Below are 12140 nucleotides of genomic sequence, written 5' to 3'. Positions count from 1 at the left end.
TGTGCCTCACTGCCAAGGAGTCAGAAGACATGGACCCTGGGCCTGGGAAATTTGTAGCTAAGGAAAACTACCTGGAGAACTTCCCAGGGCCTGGTTGGGCAGGACCAGGCCTTGATTGACAGGAGGCAAAACACTGATGCCAAGTCTACCTGGGATTGGCTCTGGCCTCCAGCTGCGCCCACACCTCCCTTGGCAGGAAGGAAGTGTTCAAGCCAGCCTTGCCCAAACAGCCTGGCCTGGCCTGAAAACTGTTAAAACATGCGTGGACATCCACTCAACGGGTCCTCTCCCACACCAAGTTGCCTGGCCTGTTTCTAGATCCTTTATAAATCAGGGGAGGGAGGACATGAGCAGGGTATGCCATGCCCTCCTAAAGGGGCAGGAATGGGTCACAGCCCAGGCACTCTTAGTGGAGAGAGGAAGAGAAAGGCCTGCTGTTTGTCCAGGAGCTGAGCAGACACTGGGGCCCTTGTCCTGGGGCAGCGGAGGAGGCCTCGGGCCAGATGGAGAACAGCCGGCCTCTTCCTCCCACACCCCCGTCCAGCTCCCGGGCCTTCATGAGAAGAACAGAGACTTCCCTGCAAGGCCTGGTGAAGTGCGGCCTGACCCCAGCCAGACACGGGAGCTGTAAGATCTTCAGGGAGCTGGGACGCGGAGGCACAGGCTGCCTTGCCAGACTTCAGGCCTGAGGAGTTGGTGAACCCTTCTCAGCAACGGGCTCTCTGGCTACAGAAAACAACCCCAACTTTGGACTATGGGGCTAAGAGTCTTGGGGGGAAGGGGGGCTGCAATGTGTGCTGGCCGCTCAAGGAAGTGCCGAGCGCACAGGGATCCTGTGAGCATACACCCTCTTGGAATTGGGGTTCTGGTGCAGATCCGGGCCACTCCCCTAAATTACATGCAGTTTTACTGTGTGCCGTGAAAGTATGGGTGTGGTGACACGTGACTCGGGCTCCCAGAGAGGCTGGAGCTATGGGGGATGGGCAGGGAGAAGCCTAGGCTTCCCGGAGAAGCTGAGGCTTTAACGGACAAGCCAGACAGAGCAAATGTCATGTGCAAGGATCCTGGGGCAGGAAGGAGTGGAAAAAATCCAAAAAAAGGAGCTGGAAGGAGAGAGCATTGGAGCTGCACGAGGAGTTGAGAGAAGATTCCTGGGCCAGGCAGGGCTGGGGCTAGGGAGATGGCAAAGCAGTTAAAACCACTGGCCATAGCTGCCCATAATCCGGTTCCAGGTAGAACTAGCGCCCTCTTCTGGCCTCTGAGCGAACTGCATGCTCATGGTTCACAGCCATCTGTACAAGCAAACACCCATACACATACAGTAAACATTATTTTTTGGTTTTGTTTTTGTTTTGAGACAGGGTCCTACTATGTAGCACTGGCTATGTAGCACTGTGTTCACTAGCACTGAAACTCGCTTTGTAGACCAGGCTTGCCTCAGCCTCAAACTTACTATGTAGCTGAGGATGACCTATCTTCCCATCCTAAGTGCCGGGATTACAGGCCTCCAAAGCCCAGCCTTGTCTTTGTTTTTAGAACATTTTAAGGTTCCAGGAACCCCAAATGGTGGCTAAGAAGGCTGATCAGTTGGCAGGGTGCTTATCTGGCATGCAGGAAACCCTGGCTTCATCTTCAGCACTGTTTAAACTGGGTCGGGGATACATGCCTGTATCCAAGTACCGGGAGGTAGAGGCAGGGGATCAGAGTCCAAGTTCATCCTTGGCTACATAGTGGATTGGAGGCCAGTCTGGGCTATGTGAGTACCCCTCACAGTACCTCACAGATGCTCCCCTGCCCTGGGAGAGCAATCTCAGTGCCCAATCCATAGGGACTTCCCCCCTGTCTGGCTGTGGGCACCATTAAGGTTTTTTTTGGTGGGGTGGGGTGGGGTGGGGGGAGTGAGGAGAACTCAGCCCAGAGAAGTTAGCTGTTCAGTCTGACAGAGTCTCAAAGTGAGAGACAGTGGCCTGGGATCTCATTTCATCCAAATTCCCCCGAATCACACCCTAAGGCTATGTCTTGGGGAATGGTTTATGCTGGAGACCTCGAGAAGCTCAGGCCCAGTGGAGCCCTGGGACTTGCGCCATTGGCTGGCAGCGCTCAGCCTGTGAGGGAGTCTGATTGTCCCATCCAGGGGTGGAGAAGCCTGCAGGGTCCTTATCCTCTCACCTGCCTGCCCTGGGTTAGTGCCAGCCTGGGGACTTTAATCCCAGCCTGTCTGTCTGCTTGTGCGGAGTGTGGAAGCCCTGGGGCAGGGAAGATTCTAGAAGGTTTCTAAGAAGGAACTAACTGTAGCACTGGGCCAATGGCCAGTCCAGGTCTTCTGGCTTCTCCTCTAGCACTCTCCAGTTAGTCATTTGTCCCACATGCCTGCTGGGCCCCAGCCCTCTGCCCAGCCTGACTCGCAGTGTCACCGAGCTACAGGAAACAGAAGAGCTCAAAATCTTGGGGCCTCTGGAATAGATCATGCAAGGTGGCCAGCCTGCTTGAGGCCTTAAAGGTATAGTCTTAGGGAGGACAGAGATGGTTTCCACAGAGCACTGTGCCCCTCAACCTGCAATCGAAGGTTAGCCGGTTCCAGAGGACACCGGAACCACCATCTCAGCTGAGACTGTATTCTCTCCACTCAGTTAAAGTATCCAGCTTGCTGTGACTCTCAGCCACAGCCCTGTCCTGACATTGGCCTTTGACAAGCAGGGCCTCCTGTAGCCCAGGCTTGCCTCAAACTATCTTCATCTTCGGGTTCAACCTTACTTTTTTTTTTTTTTTTTTGGTTTTTTGAGTCAGGGTTTCTCTGTATAGCTTTGGCTATCCTGGAACTCACTTTGTAGACCAGGCTGGCCTCAAACTCAGAAATCTGCCTGCCTCTGCCTCCTGAGTGCTGGGATTAAAGGCACGCGCCACCACGCCCAGCTAGGGTTCAACCTTCCTAATTCTGTGACTCTTTGATACAGCTCCTCATGTTGTGGTGACCCCCAACCATAAAATTATTTTCAGTGCTAATTCATAACTGTGACTGCGCTTTTATGAATCATAATGTATCTGATATGCAGAATATCTGATGGGTGACCCCTATGGAAAGGTCATTTTACCGCCAAGAGAGCATGACCCACAGGTTGAGAAACATTGATCTATAGGGTCTCCTGGACTAGTTGGGCCCCAGTAGGGCAGCTGACAGAGGAATTTGTCCTCATGGTAGCTGAGAGAAGCCCCAAATCGGGACACGAACCCCACCAATATCTGTGTTCCCAGTTCCTCCCTCAATAGCCAGATCTCTGCTTTGGTTCCATCTTTCTATAGGGGCCCAGACAGCTTCCTCCTCCTTAGCTCTGGACTTCTTTAATTCAGGTGCTTCTCTTTGGGTACCAGTCTGTGGATCACATACTGGACCTACTGCCCTGGTTCCACGAGACTCTAGGGTCCAGTACAGTCGTTCCTGCCACCATGGATAGAGCATAGTAGTCAAAGGGGTCAGACAACAGGAAGAACTTCCTGGTAGACAGAAGCAGATCAGTAGCAGCATCAGAGGATCAAGATTAACCTTGGGCCGGGCATGGTGGTGCACGCCTTTAATCCCAGCACTCGGGAGGCAGAGGCAGGCGGATTTCTGAGTTCGAGGCCAGCCTGGTCTACAAAGTGAGTTCCAGGACAGCTAGGGCTACACAGAGAAACCCTGTCTCAAAAAAAAAAAACAAAACAAACCAAGATTAACCTTGCAAAGTTAAGACCAAGCTGGGCTACATGAGACCCTGTCTCAAGAAACACACACACACACTGAGACAGGGGAGGAGGCGGCACCCATGATCTGCAGCAAGCCCAGATGCGTCACCAGCTTCTGATTGGTCACTGCTTAAGCCCGGCTTCTAGATTTCAGACACTCCTTGGAACCACCAACTGGGCCTGATGGTTGTGCCCAGCCACCCTCTCATGCTAGAGCAACGCCTTTCTCAAATGGCTGTTACAGATGGGGAAGAGAGAGAGAATGAGGGGTGGCGTGGTCTCAATGGCCTCCGAGTCACAGCCCCCTGCTGGAATCCCACAGTCCCCATCCCGTGTGTCCCCGCTCAGAGGTGGTTTATCCCCTGCATCAGGGTGAGTCCAGAATATCCTGCTACCCCAAAGGAGCTGCCTACCAGCTCTCTGTCCTCACTTTCAGGACACAAGAAGCTGTCTCCTGGCTTTGGGTCCAGCCCAGGAGTGGTTCCAACTGGCAGACAAGGTGGGCCGGAAACAGAGGACTACCGAGGGCTTTGAGGGCAACGTTCCCATGGCAACTGCTGCATTAAAAAATATGCAGAGGGGGGCTGGTGAGATGGCTCAGTGGGTAAGAGCACCCGACTGCTCTTCCGAAGGTCCAGAGTTCAAATCCCAGCAACCACATGGTGGCTCACAACCATCCGTAACGAGATCTGACTCCCTCTTCTGGAGTGTCTGAAGACAGCTACAATGTACTTACATATAATAAATAAATAAATCTTAAAAAAAAAAAAATATGCAGAGGGCTGGTGAGATGGCTCAGTGGTTAAGAGTGCCGACTGCTCTTCCAAAGGTCCTGAGTTCAAATCCCAGCAACCACATGGTGATTCACAACCATCCGTAACGAGATCTGATGCTCTCTTCTGCAGTGCCTGAAGACAGCTACAGTGTACTTACATATAATAAATAAATAAATATTTTTTTTTAAATATGCAGAACTTAAGGGTGGGAGACCACCAGTTTCTTTTTGCACAAACTTCTGTACATCAGGAGGTCTGGAAGGGCCTGCCTAGGGTGCTTCTTGCTGGGGGGCGCTATGTCACATGGTCAGCAGCCAGTGAGGCTCAGAGCCAGCCTACAAGCACAGTTGGACTGGGTATGCACCAAGCCCACAGCTGGCTAGTGGTTCTGGTCTGGGCTGGGAGCTGAGACAGAGCCTAAAGCCTGTTTAGCTCCTGCAGCTTTGGAAGCTCATGGCAGCCTGATGGCTTTTGGGGACAGGATCTCGTGTAGCCCTTGAACTTCTGGCTCTCCAGCCTCCTGGGCGCTGGAGTTGCTGGTGTGTGCCAGTACTACCATGAAGCTACAACGGTGAGGGTTGTGGATTCTACCCAGGGCTTTATGCATGCCAGCTAGACAAAACACCCTACCCACGGAGCAGATAGGAACACAGACCCAATCTCTGGATGCTAAAGATGCCGGGAGGGATGTGTGTCTCCCCTCCCCTCCCCTCTCCTCCCCTCCCCTCCCCCCCGTCTGTTTGTCTGTCTCTCTCTCTTGTGCCCAGACTGTCCCGGAACTCCTTTAGCCTCAGCCTCCCAGTACTGTGAGTCACCACAGGTGTGCATTACCACATCTCACTTAGGGGCTGGGTTTTATGGGGGGTTTTTTGTTCTTGTTTTTGTTTTTTTGTTTTTGAGACACGGTTTCTCTGTGTAGCCCTGGCTGTCCTGGACCAGGACTCACTCTCTAGACCAGGCTGGCCTCGAACTCAGAAATCCACCTGCCTCTGCCTCCCGAGTGCTGAGATTAAAGGCATGTGCCACCAATGCCCAGCTTGGGACTGTTTTAAAACCATCATGGCTGACATCTCTAACGGGTCTTTCCCCTGCACGAAGGCCTATCACTCAGCACTACCCCGATTCAGATCCCAAGATAGGGTGGAGTGAGGGACACTAGAGTGCACTGGGCCTGTCCTGTGAGCAGAGGACAGTGAGGACCACGAAGGGAAGGTTCCCGAGGCCCGTGGGGGAGGTGCTGGCATGCTCTCACCTGCTCTCAGACTCAGAGTCATTAAAGTCATTGACAGCTTCTTGGTGGCACGTGGCCAGCCACAGGGACACCCTCTGAATCAGGGAGCAAGGAGAGGGCAAGCCCAGTGAATAGCCCAGCTGGCTACCAGGGGCACACTCAGAGGAGTGAGGGGCAGAGAGCCTGGGGTGAGTCTGGACCTGCCCTACCCTGCCTCTTCCCTCCCTCCTCTGTGCAGAACCGCCAGACCATCAGTTATGGCCTGGCCTAGCCCTGTGGCCACTCCCAAGATCCACCGGGCCCTCAGGCACTTCCTGAGCAGCGGGGTTCATCCTGTACTTCAGCTGCAGATGGGAGCTGTGTGTATCCCACATCTGAGAGGAAGAGCTACTTTGTTCAGGCCTGGTGCCCTGCCCAGCTGGAGCTGCCACAGCCAGGGCCGAGTGAGCAGGGCAGAGTCCAGTGAGGGACCTGGGAAATCAGGGTAGAAAGGCCTGGGAAGGGTATGACTTTGTGTCCTGGGCCATGAACCCTTTCTGGCTTCCTTCCCTCTTATGGTTTCACTTCCTTCTTCCATTCATGATTTTTGTCTCTCCTTCCGCCCATCCATCTGCCAACTGCCCTCCGCTCATGTGCTCACCCACCATCCATCCATCCATCCATCCATCCATCTATCCAGTCGGACTAAGTTCTAAGACCACCTTGTCTGGAGGAAGAGGCAGAGGTAGGCAGATAGCTGTGTGTTTGAGGCCAGCCTCATCTACAAAGCAAGTTCCAGGCCAGCCAGAGTTACAGAAAGACCCTGTCTCAAAGAGGAGGAGAAGGAAGAGGAGGAGAGACAGACAGACATACAGACATGTTGTCTGTGTCAGCTAGGCTGGTTCGAGGTTCAGGAACCACAGCAGTCAAAACAGGCAACATATGCTCCCAGGAAACTGGGGTTCCAACAGAGACAGACAGTATGCCATCAGTTAGGAGATGACAGTGATTAAATACAGCCAGGCAGGGCAGAACACAAAAACCAAAAATAACAGACAGCAGGGTGGGAGGCAGAGGATCACTGCAACTCCGAGGCTAGCCTGGGCTACAAAGTGAGTTATGGGCCAGCCAGGGCTCCACAGTGTGACTCTGCCTCTAATGTAATGTGGAGAGGCACAAGGGCTTGCTTTTATGTAGAGCAGTTTTTAAAAGGAAAAAAATAATAAAATAAAAATAAAACTGAGCCGGGTGTGGTGGCGCATGCCTGTAATCCCAGCACTTGGGAGGCAGAGGCAGGCAGATTTCTGAGTTTGAGGCCAGCCTGGTCTACAGAGTGAGTTCCAGGACAGCCAGAGATACACAGAGAATCCCTGTCTCGAAACAAACAAACAAACAACCCTGAAAAATACCTCCACCTCAAGGTGGTATATCAGGCAGATCATTTATCAAGCATGTGTAAAATCCTGAGTTCCTTTCCCAATGAGGGAGAGCAGAAATGAGGGAGGGAGGCGGCAGAGCAGAAACTTCAGAGATCTCTGGGAGTCACACAGATCCCTAGAGGCAGAACCTCCAAGGGAGAAGTGTGAACAGCAGGTGCAAAGGCCCTGGGGTAGGGGCAGGAGTGGGCTAAGTGTAGTCATATAACAGCACAGTATGCTGAGCACCAGGCAAGTATAACCACCGGAGATAGGGTTGAAGACACAGGAAGAGGCAGGGGCCTTGCCAGCCTTGGGAGTACTCTGGTGAGAGGGACAATGGGGCCAGGGCTCTGAACAGGGGATTGTAGGTTCAAACAACAGTAGTCTCCTGTTACAACAAAGCCTGTGTGTGTTAGCCCCTTCTCTGCTCTGGCTTGCGTGGAGGTCTCTAGTAACCTGTGAGGGACAGGAAACCGGATGTCTAGGGCAAGTGAAGTGACCGACCGCCCGGTGTTGTCCCACAGCTGATCTACACAGGCAGCTGGCCTCCCAGAGCTCAGGGTGAGTACTTCAACTCCTTGACACAGTAGGGAGCTCTGAGACTCATTCAACCCAGCCCTGTCCTCAGACTCTTCCCAGAGAATGACCTTGAACTCTCAACCCTCCCCCTCCCCCTACCTCCTTACCACTGGGATTAGACTGCACCTGGCTACCCTGCTGCCTTGTGCATTGTGCATCTCGCCCTGCCAGTCTCCCTGATGTCGTACACCCCTCTATAGCTCCTTCCGCCCGGGAACATGCCAGCTGAGTCACCTAGGTTGGCTTAGGCAGTGCTGTAAAATCTGGATGCAGTTGTGAGGAGGTTAGCCAAGTGGTTAACCCGACAGATTCACTCTCCCCATACACTCCTATCCCAGAATGCCCCCTAGGACCACCCACCAAGCCTGCCTGGTGCCATGGAAACAGCCCCCCCCCCGCCCCGGCCCCCCCCCCCCCCCCGGGCAATTGCTGTGGATCCTGACAGCCCTGGAGCCTGCCAGGGAGCCCAGGACTTCATGTACAGCAAGAACAGGGGAACACATTCAGGACCTGTGTTACCCTGACCTCACGGGAGCAGAGGATCCTGGGCTGGGCCGGCCAGTTCCACGGGTAGTTTGAGGACTCTGGAGTAAGGAAGGGCCCTGTCCAGACTCTTAAGGTGGCCACACAAGGGTCTAACCATCCCCTGAAGGAACTGAATGAGGATGCCTAAGATACACACTTGGTCAGGAAAGCGGCTGGCTTGGAGATCCTCATTGCCCCAGCATTTGGGAGGCAGAGGCAGATCAATGCCATCAGATCCAAGGAAGGGGAAAGTGACTCTGGGGAACAGAGACCATCGCTTTCGGCCCCATGGATAGGCCTTGCTCCCCACCTTCCCAGTCTCAGTTCCTGCTGCCTCCTCCTGGACAACCCCTCCCCCACCCCTGTGGCTCAGGACTCTTGCCTGGGAACTTCATTCACAGACGGGAGCTCCTGCAATCTATTAACAGGCTTGTGTTCATCTGTGCCTTGGGCACCGGAAGCTCTGAGCAGAAACTTGCACGGTTGGGTAGACTCGGCTGCTCTGGCGCACAGGCGTCTCCCTAGCTGCTGTGTGGCCTGCACCCTCCCGCCGCTCGCTCTCCAGCTGTGGGTGCCCTTCCCGCGTGCAACCTTCCCGGTACCTCACAGCCAGGCTTTGTGGTGCTGTGCGTTCTGCAGGGGGAGGGGCGCCACCTAAGGCACTAGGATCGCTTCACGGAGTACAGCCCAGGGGCACCCCTCAGAGTCCACACCTTCAGAGGGAAACCAAACCTAACTCATCCTCTCATCCGTTTGGAGCAGGGGCAGAGACAGGGTCTAGCAGAGCAGGTAGCCCAGGCTGGCCTCCAACTCCTGGGTTTACAGGTGTGCTGCCCCATGTCCAGCCAAAGGGGGAAGCCCTTGCGCTGGGTCTTGCTCCATAGCTCAGTGCTTAAACAGAGCGGGGACGGTGGTGATTATGAACGGACTGGTTCCGAGTTCCTTCTGGAACTTACTGCCATTCTCTTTTTGTTTTGTTGTGTTCTTCATTTTGAAATACTTGTTCATTTTGGAGTCAGGATCTCAGGGAGCCCGGGCAGGCCTCAACTCACTTGGTATCCAAGAGTGACCTTGAACTTCTGACCCTCCTGCTTCCACCTCCCAGGGTGTCCCTGCATCACTTGGGCTTGGGGCCCCCAACCCAGGGCCATGTGCATAGGAGGCAAGCTCTCTTCTTTTAAGGGTGCTCTGTGAGCGTGCAGGATGGTTTTTTTTTTTGTTTTGTTTTGTTTTGGATTTTTTTTTTTTTTGGCTTTTCACCAGCCTACATGAGGAGTCTGTGGTTTTCCCATTTCACGCCTCCTACAACGGGGGTGGGGGGGTGGGGGTGTGGAAGGCTAGTCTGAGGTCATGTGAGTTGTTACAGCGGGAGTGGCTTCCAGCCTGATGTGTCCTGTCCTGTTGTCCTGTCCCCCCACCCCACTCCCCATCCTCAATTCCTCCTCCTCTCCAGCTGGAGAGGATTCTGCTGCAGGTGGCTGCTCACTCCCCAGCCTAGGCTGGCAGAGCCTGGGGCAGCAGCTCACCTGGAGGTCCCGCATTCCTGCCAGGGCCCTGGCTCCCAAGCACCCCCCAACCTGAGGCCTGCCCTGAGTTCCAGATCATCCCTCGGCGTGGACCTGGAGCTGCTTTAATTACCTTCCACCTCCACAGCACAACCTGAGACACGTGTAGCCTGCCCTGCTGCCCCGTCTGAGACAAGCACAGGCAGACACCTGGATCCCCGCAGATAGGCAAACCCTAGTTTGATGGACCCAGCACCCTGTCCCTAACAGCCCCGTGCTGCGGACCTGACCGTGGCCACTCTCCCCCCCAACCCCCCACGTCGGTTCAAGTGAGCAAACTGGAGGTTCCTCCCTGCCTGGTGGGCTGAGCCTGGCAGTTGGGAGTTCAGATCTGATGGATTCTCTTCTCATCCACCACAGGAGCCTGCGCCGGTGATGCCTAAAGGCTTCCTGGCTCTCATAACAGAGGTGGAGACGCTCCAGTCTCCAGATCAGACCCAGAGGTGTCTGTGGGCTTCCACTCACTGCTGGGGACCCCTCCTTCCACTGAAGCTCCTTGTTTAGAATGTGTGACATCATCACCTTGTCTGCCAAGCCAGGCCTCCCGCAGAAGCCAGCCCTGGATGCCCCCGCCCCCACCCCCCGCCCCGGGCTGGGGAGAGGCCTCGTGCCTGCATTGACACACACACACAACACACACACACACACACCCCTCTCCCTCTCTCCCTGCCCCCAGACAGCAACAGCACCCATATTCCTTCCCCCTCGGTCTCTGTGGTTCACAGGAATCCTGAAGTAGATTGAGCTGTGAGGCTAGCCCACAGACATGGAAGAGAGGAATGGGCCAACCGCAGACGGAACCAAGCCTTCGGCCCCCCGGGGGTGGGGTGGGGGTGGAGAATCTACACATCCCAAAAAACACTGCCTCTGCCTGCCTGCCTAGGCCCCGCCCTTCCCAGCAGCACCCCGACTTGAAGGAAGTGATTAGCAGAGCAAACTGGGCACAGGTGAGTCACCAGGTCACAAGGCCTGGCTGACTCAGGACAGCCGGCCCCTCCACCAGCCTCCTGCTCTAGACTCTGAGTCAAGGCCTCCACGGGCCAGGACCAGGAAGCCTCGGAGAGAGCTCCTGCTCTCCCCCAACCCCAAAGTGTCCCTAATTGTCTCCAACCACCCCCTGCACCCCCCCACAACGATGGCAGGGGGGTGGGTAGGGAAGATGGGGAGCCTGTTATGCCTTCTTCAGTGAGCTAGGCTGGTCTATAGTGAGTTCTGCAGCGTACGTTCCACCACTCCAAGGTGATGGCTCCTCACCGGGCACCGGCCAACAGTGGCTACCATCACTATGATCAGTCACTGCCAACCCAGTCACTGGCCAACCCAGGCACCGTGGCACTCACCTGTAATCCCAGAACTCAGAAGCAGAGCCTGGCAGAGAGGGAGATGGGGACCAGAGCTGCCTCCGAAGACAATCAATCAATCCGACCTGATAGAGACCTGCAGGCTCTCTAGCCCAGCCGGCTGAAAACCAGATGTGTGGGTAGCACAAGGCAAGCTTCCCCCCACCCCCCATAAGCCTTCAGGGAGGCTTGGAGTCCAGGTCCAGGAGAGGAACAGGCCCTGCTGAGATAGCAGAGACCGCCTGGACCACAGCACTTCCTGGTGTCCCAGGAAACCTTGCTGAAGGCCACTCCTCCACACTCAAGTTCCCTTTGCCTCTGGATTTAGGCCTTTGCATCCACATAGTACCCCTTTAACACACACCCCCAACCTCTACCTGGGACCTCTGAAATACCCAGCCGTGACCAGCATCTAGTCTGGGAGAGCCGTTCTCCTGAACTTTCTTTCTTTTTTTTTTTTTTTTTAAAGATTTATTTATTATTATATCTAAGTACACTGTAGCTGTCTTCAGATGCACCAGAAGAGGGCATCAGATCTCACTACAGATGGTTGTGAGCCACCATGTGGTTGCTGGGATTTGAACTCAGGACCTTCGGAAGAGCAGTCGGTGCTCTTAACCACTGAGCCATCTCTCCAGCCCCTCTCCTGAACTTTCACATCTTCAGCTGTCAATTTGGCACATCTGGGAAGAGAGTGTTAACTCAAGGATTGCCTCCATTAGATTAGCCCTCGGTGTGCTTGTCCTCCTTCTCTTGATTGCTAACCGTTGCCAGGGGGCCCCAGCCTGTTGTGGGCGGTGCTATCCTAGGGCAGGTGGTCCCTGTGCTCTACAGAAAGGCAGCTGAAGGGCAGAGGACCCGGGTTTGGTTCCCAGCCGCCACATTGGGCGACTTACACTTGTCTATAACACCTGTTCTAGGAATCTGATACACTCTTCTGGATGCTGAGGTCACCGGTACTTAACACACACATGCGCTCTTGAGACACACACACACACACACACACA

Source organism: Mus musculus, chromosome 17, assembly GCF_000001635.26.
Source record: "Mus musculus strain C57BL/6J chromosome 17, GRCm38.p6 C57BL/6J".
NCBI classification, from domain to species: domain Eukaryota; kingdom Metazoa; phylum Chordata; class Mammalia; order Rodentia; family Muridae; genus Mus; species Mus musculus.
The sequence above is the reverse complement of the archived record's forward strand: the minus strand, read 5'-3'. Positions refer to the sequence as shown.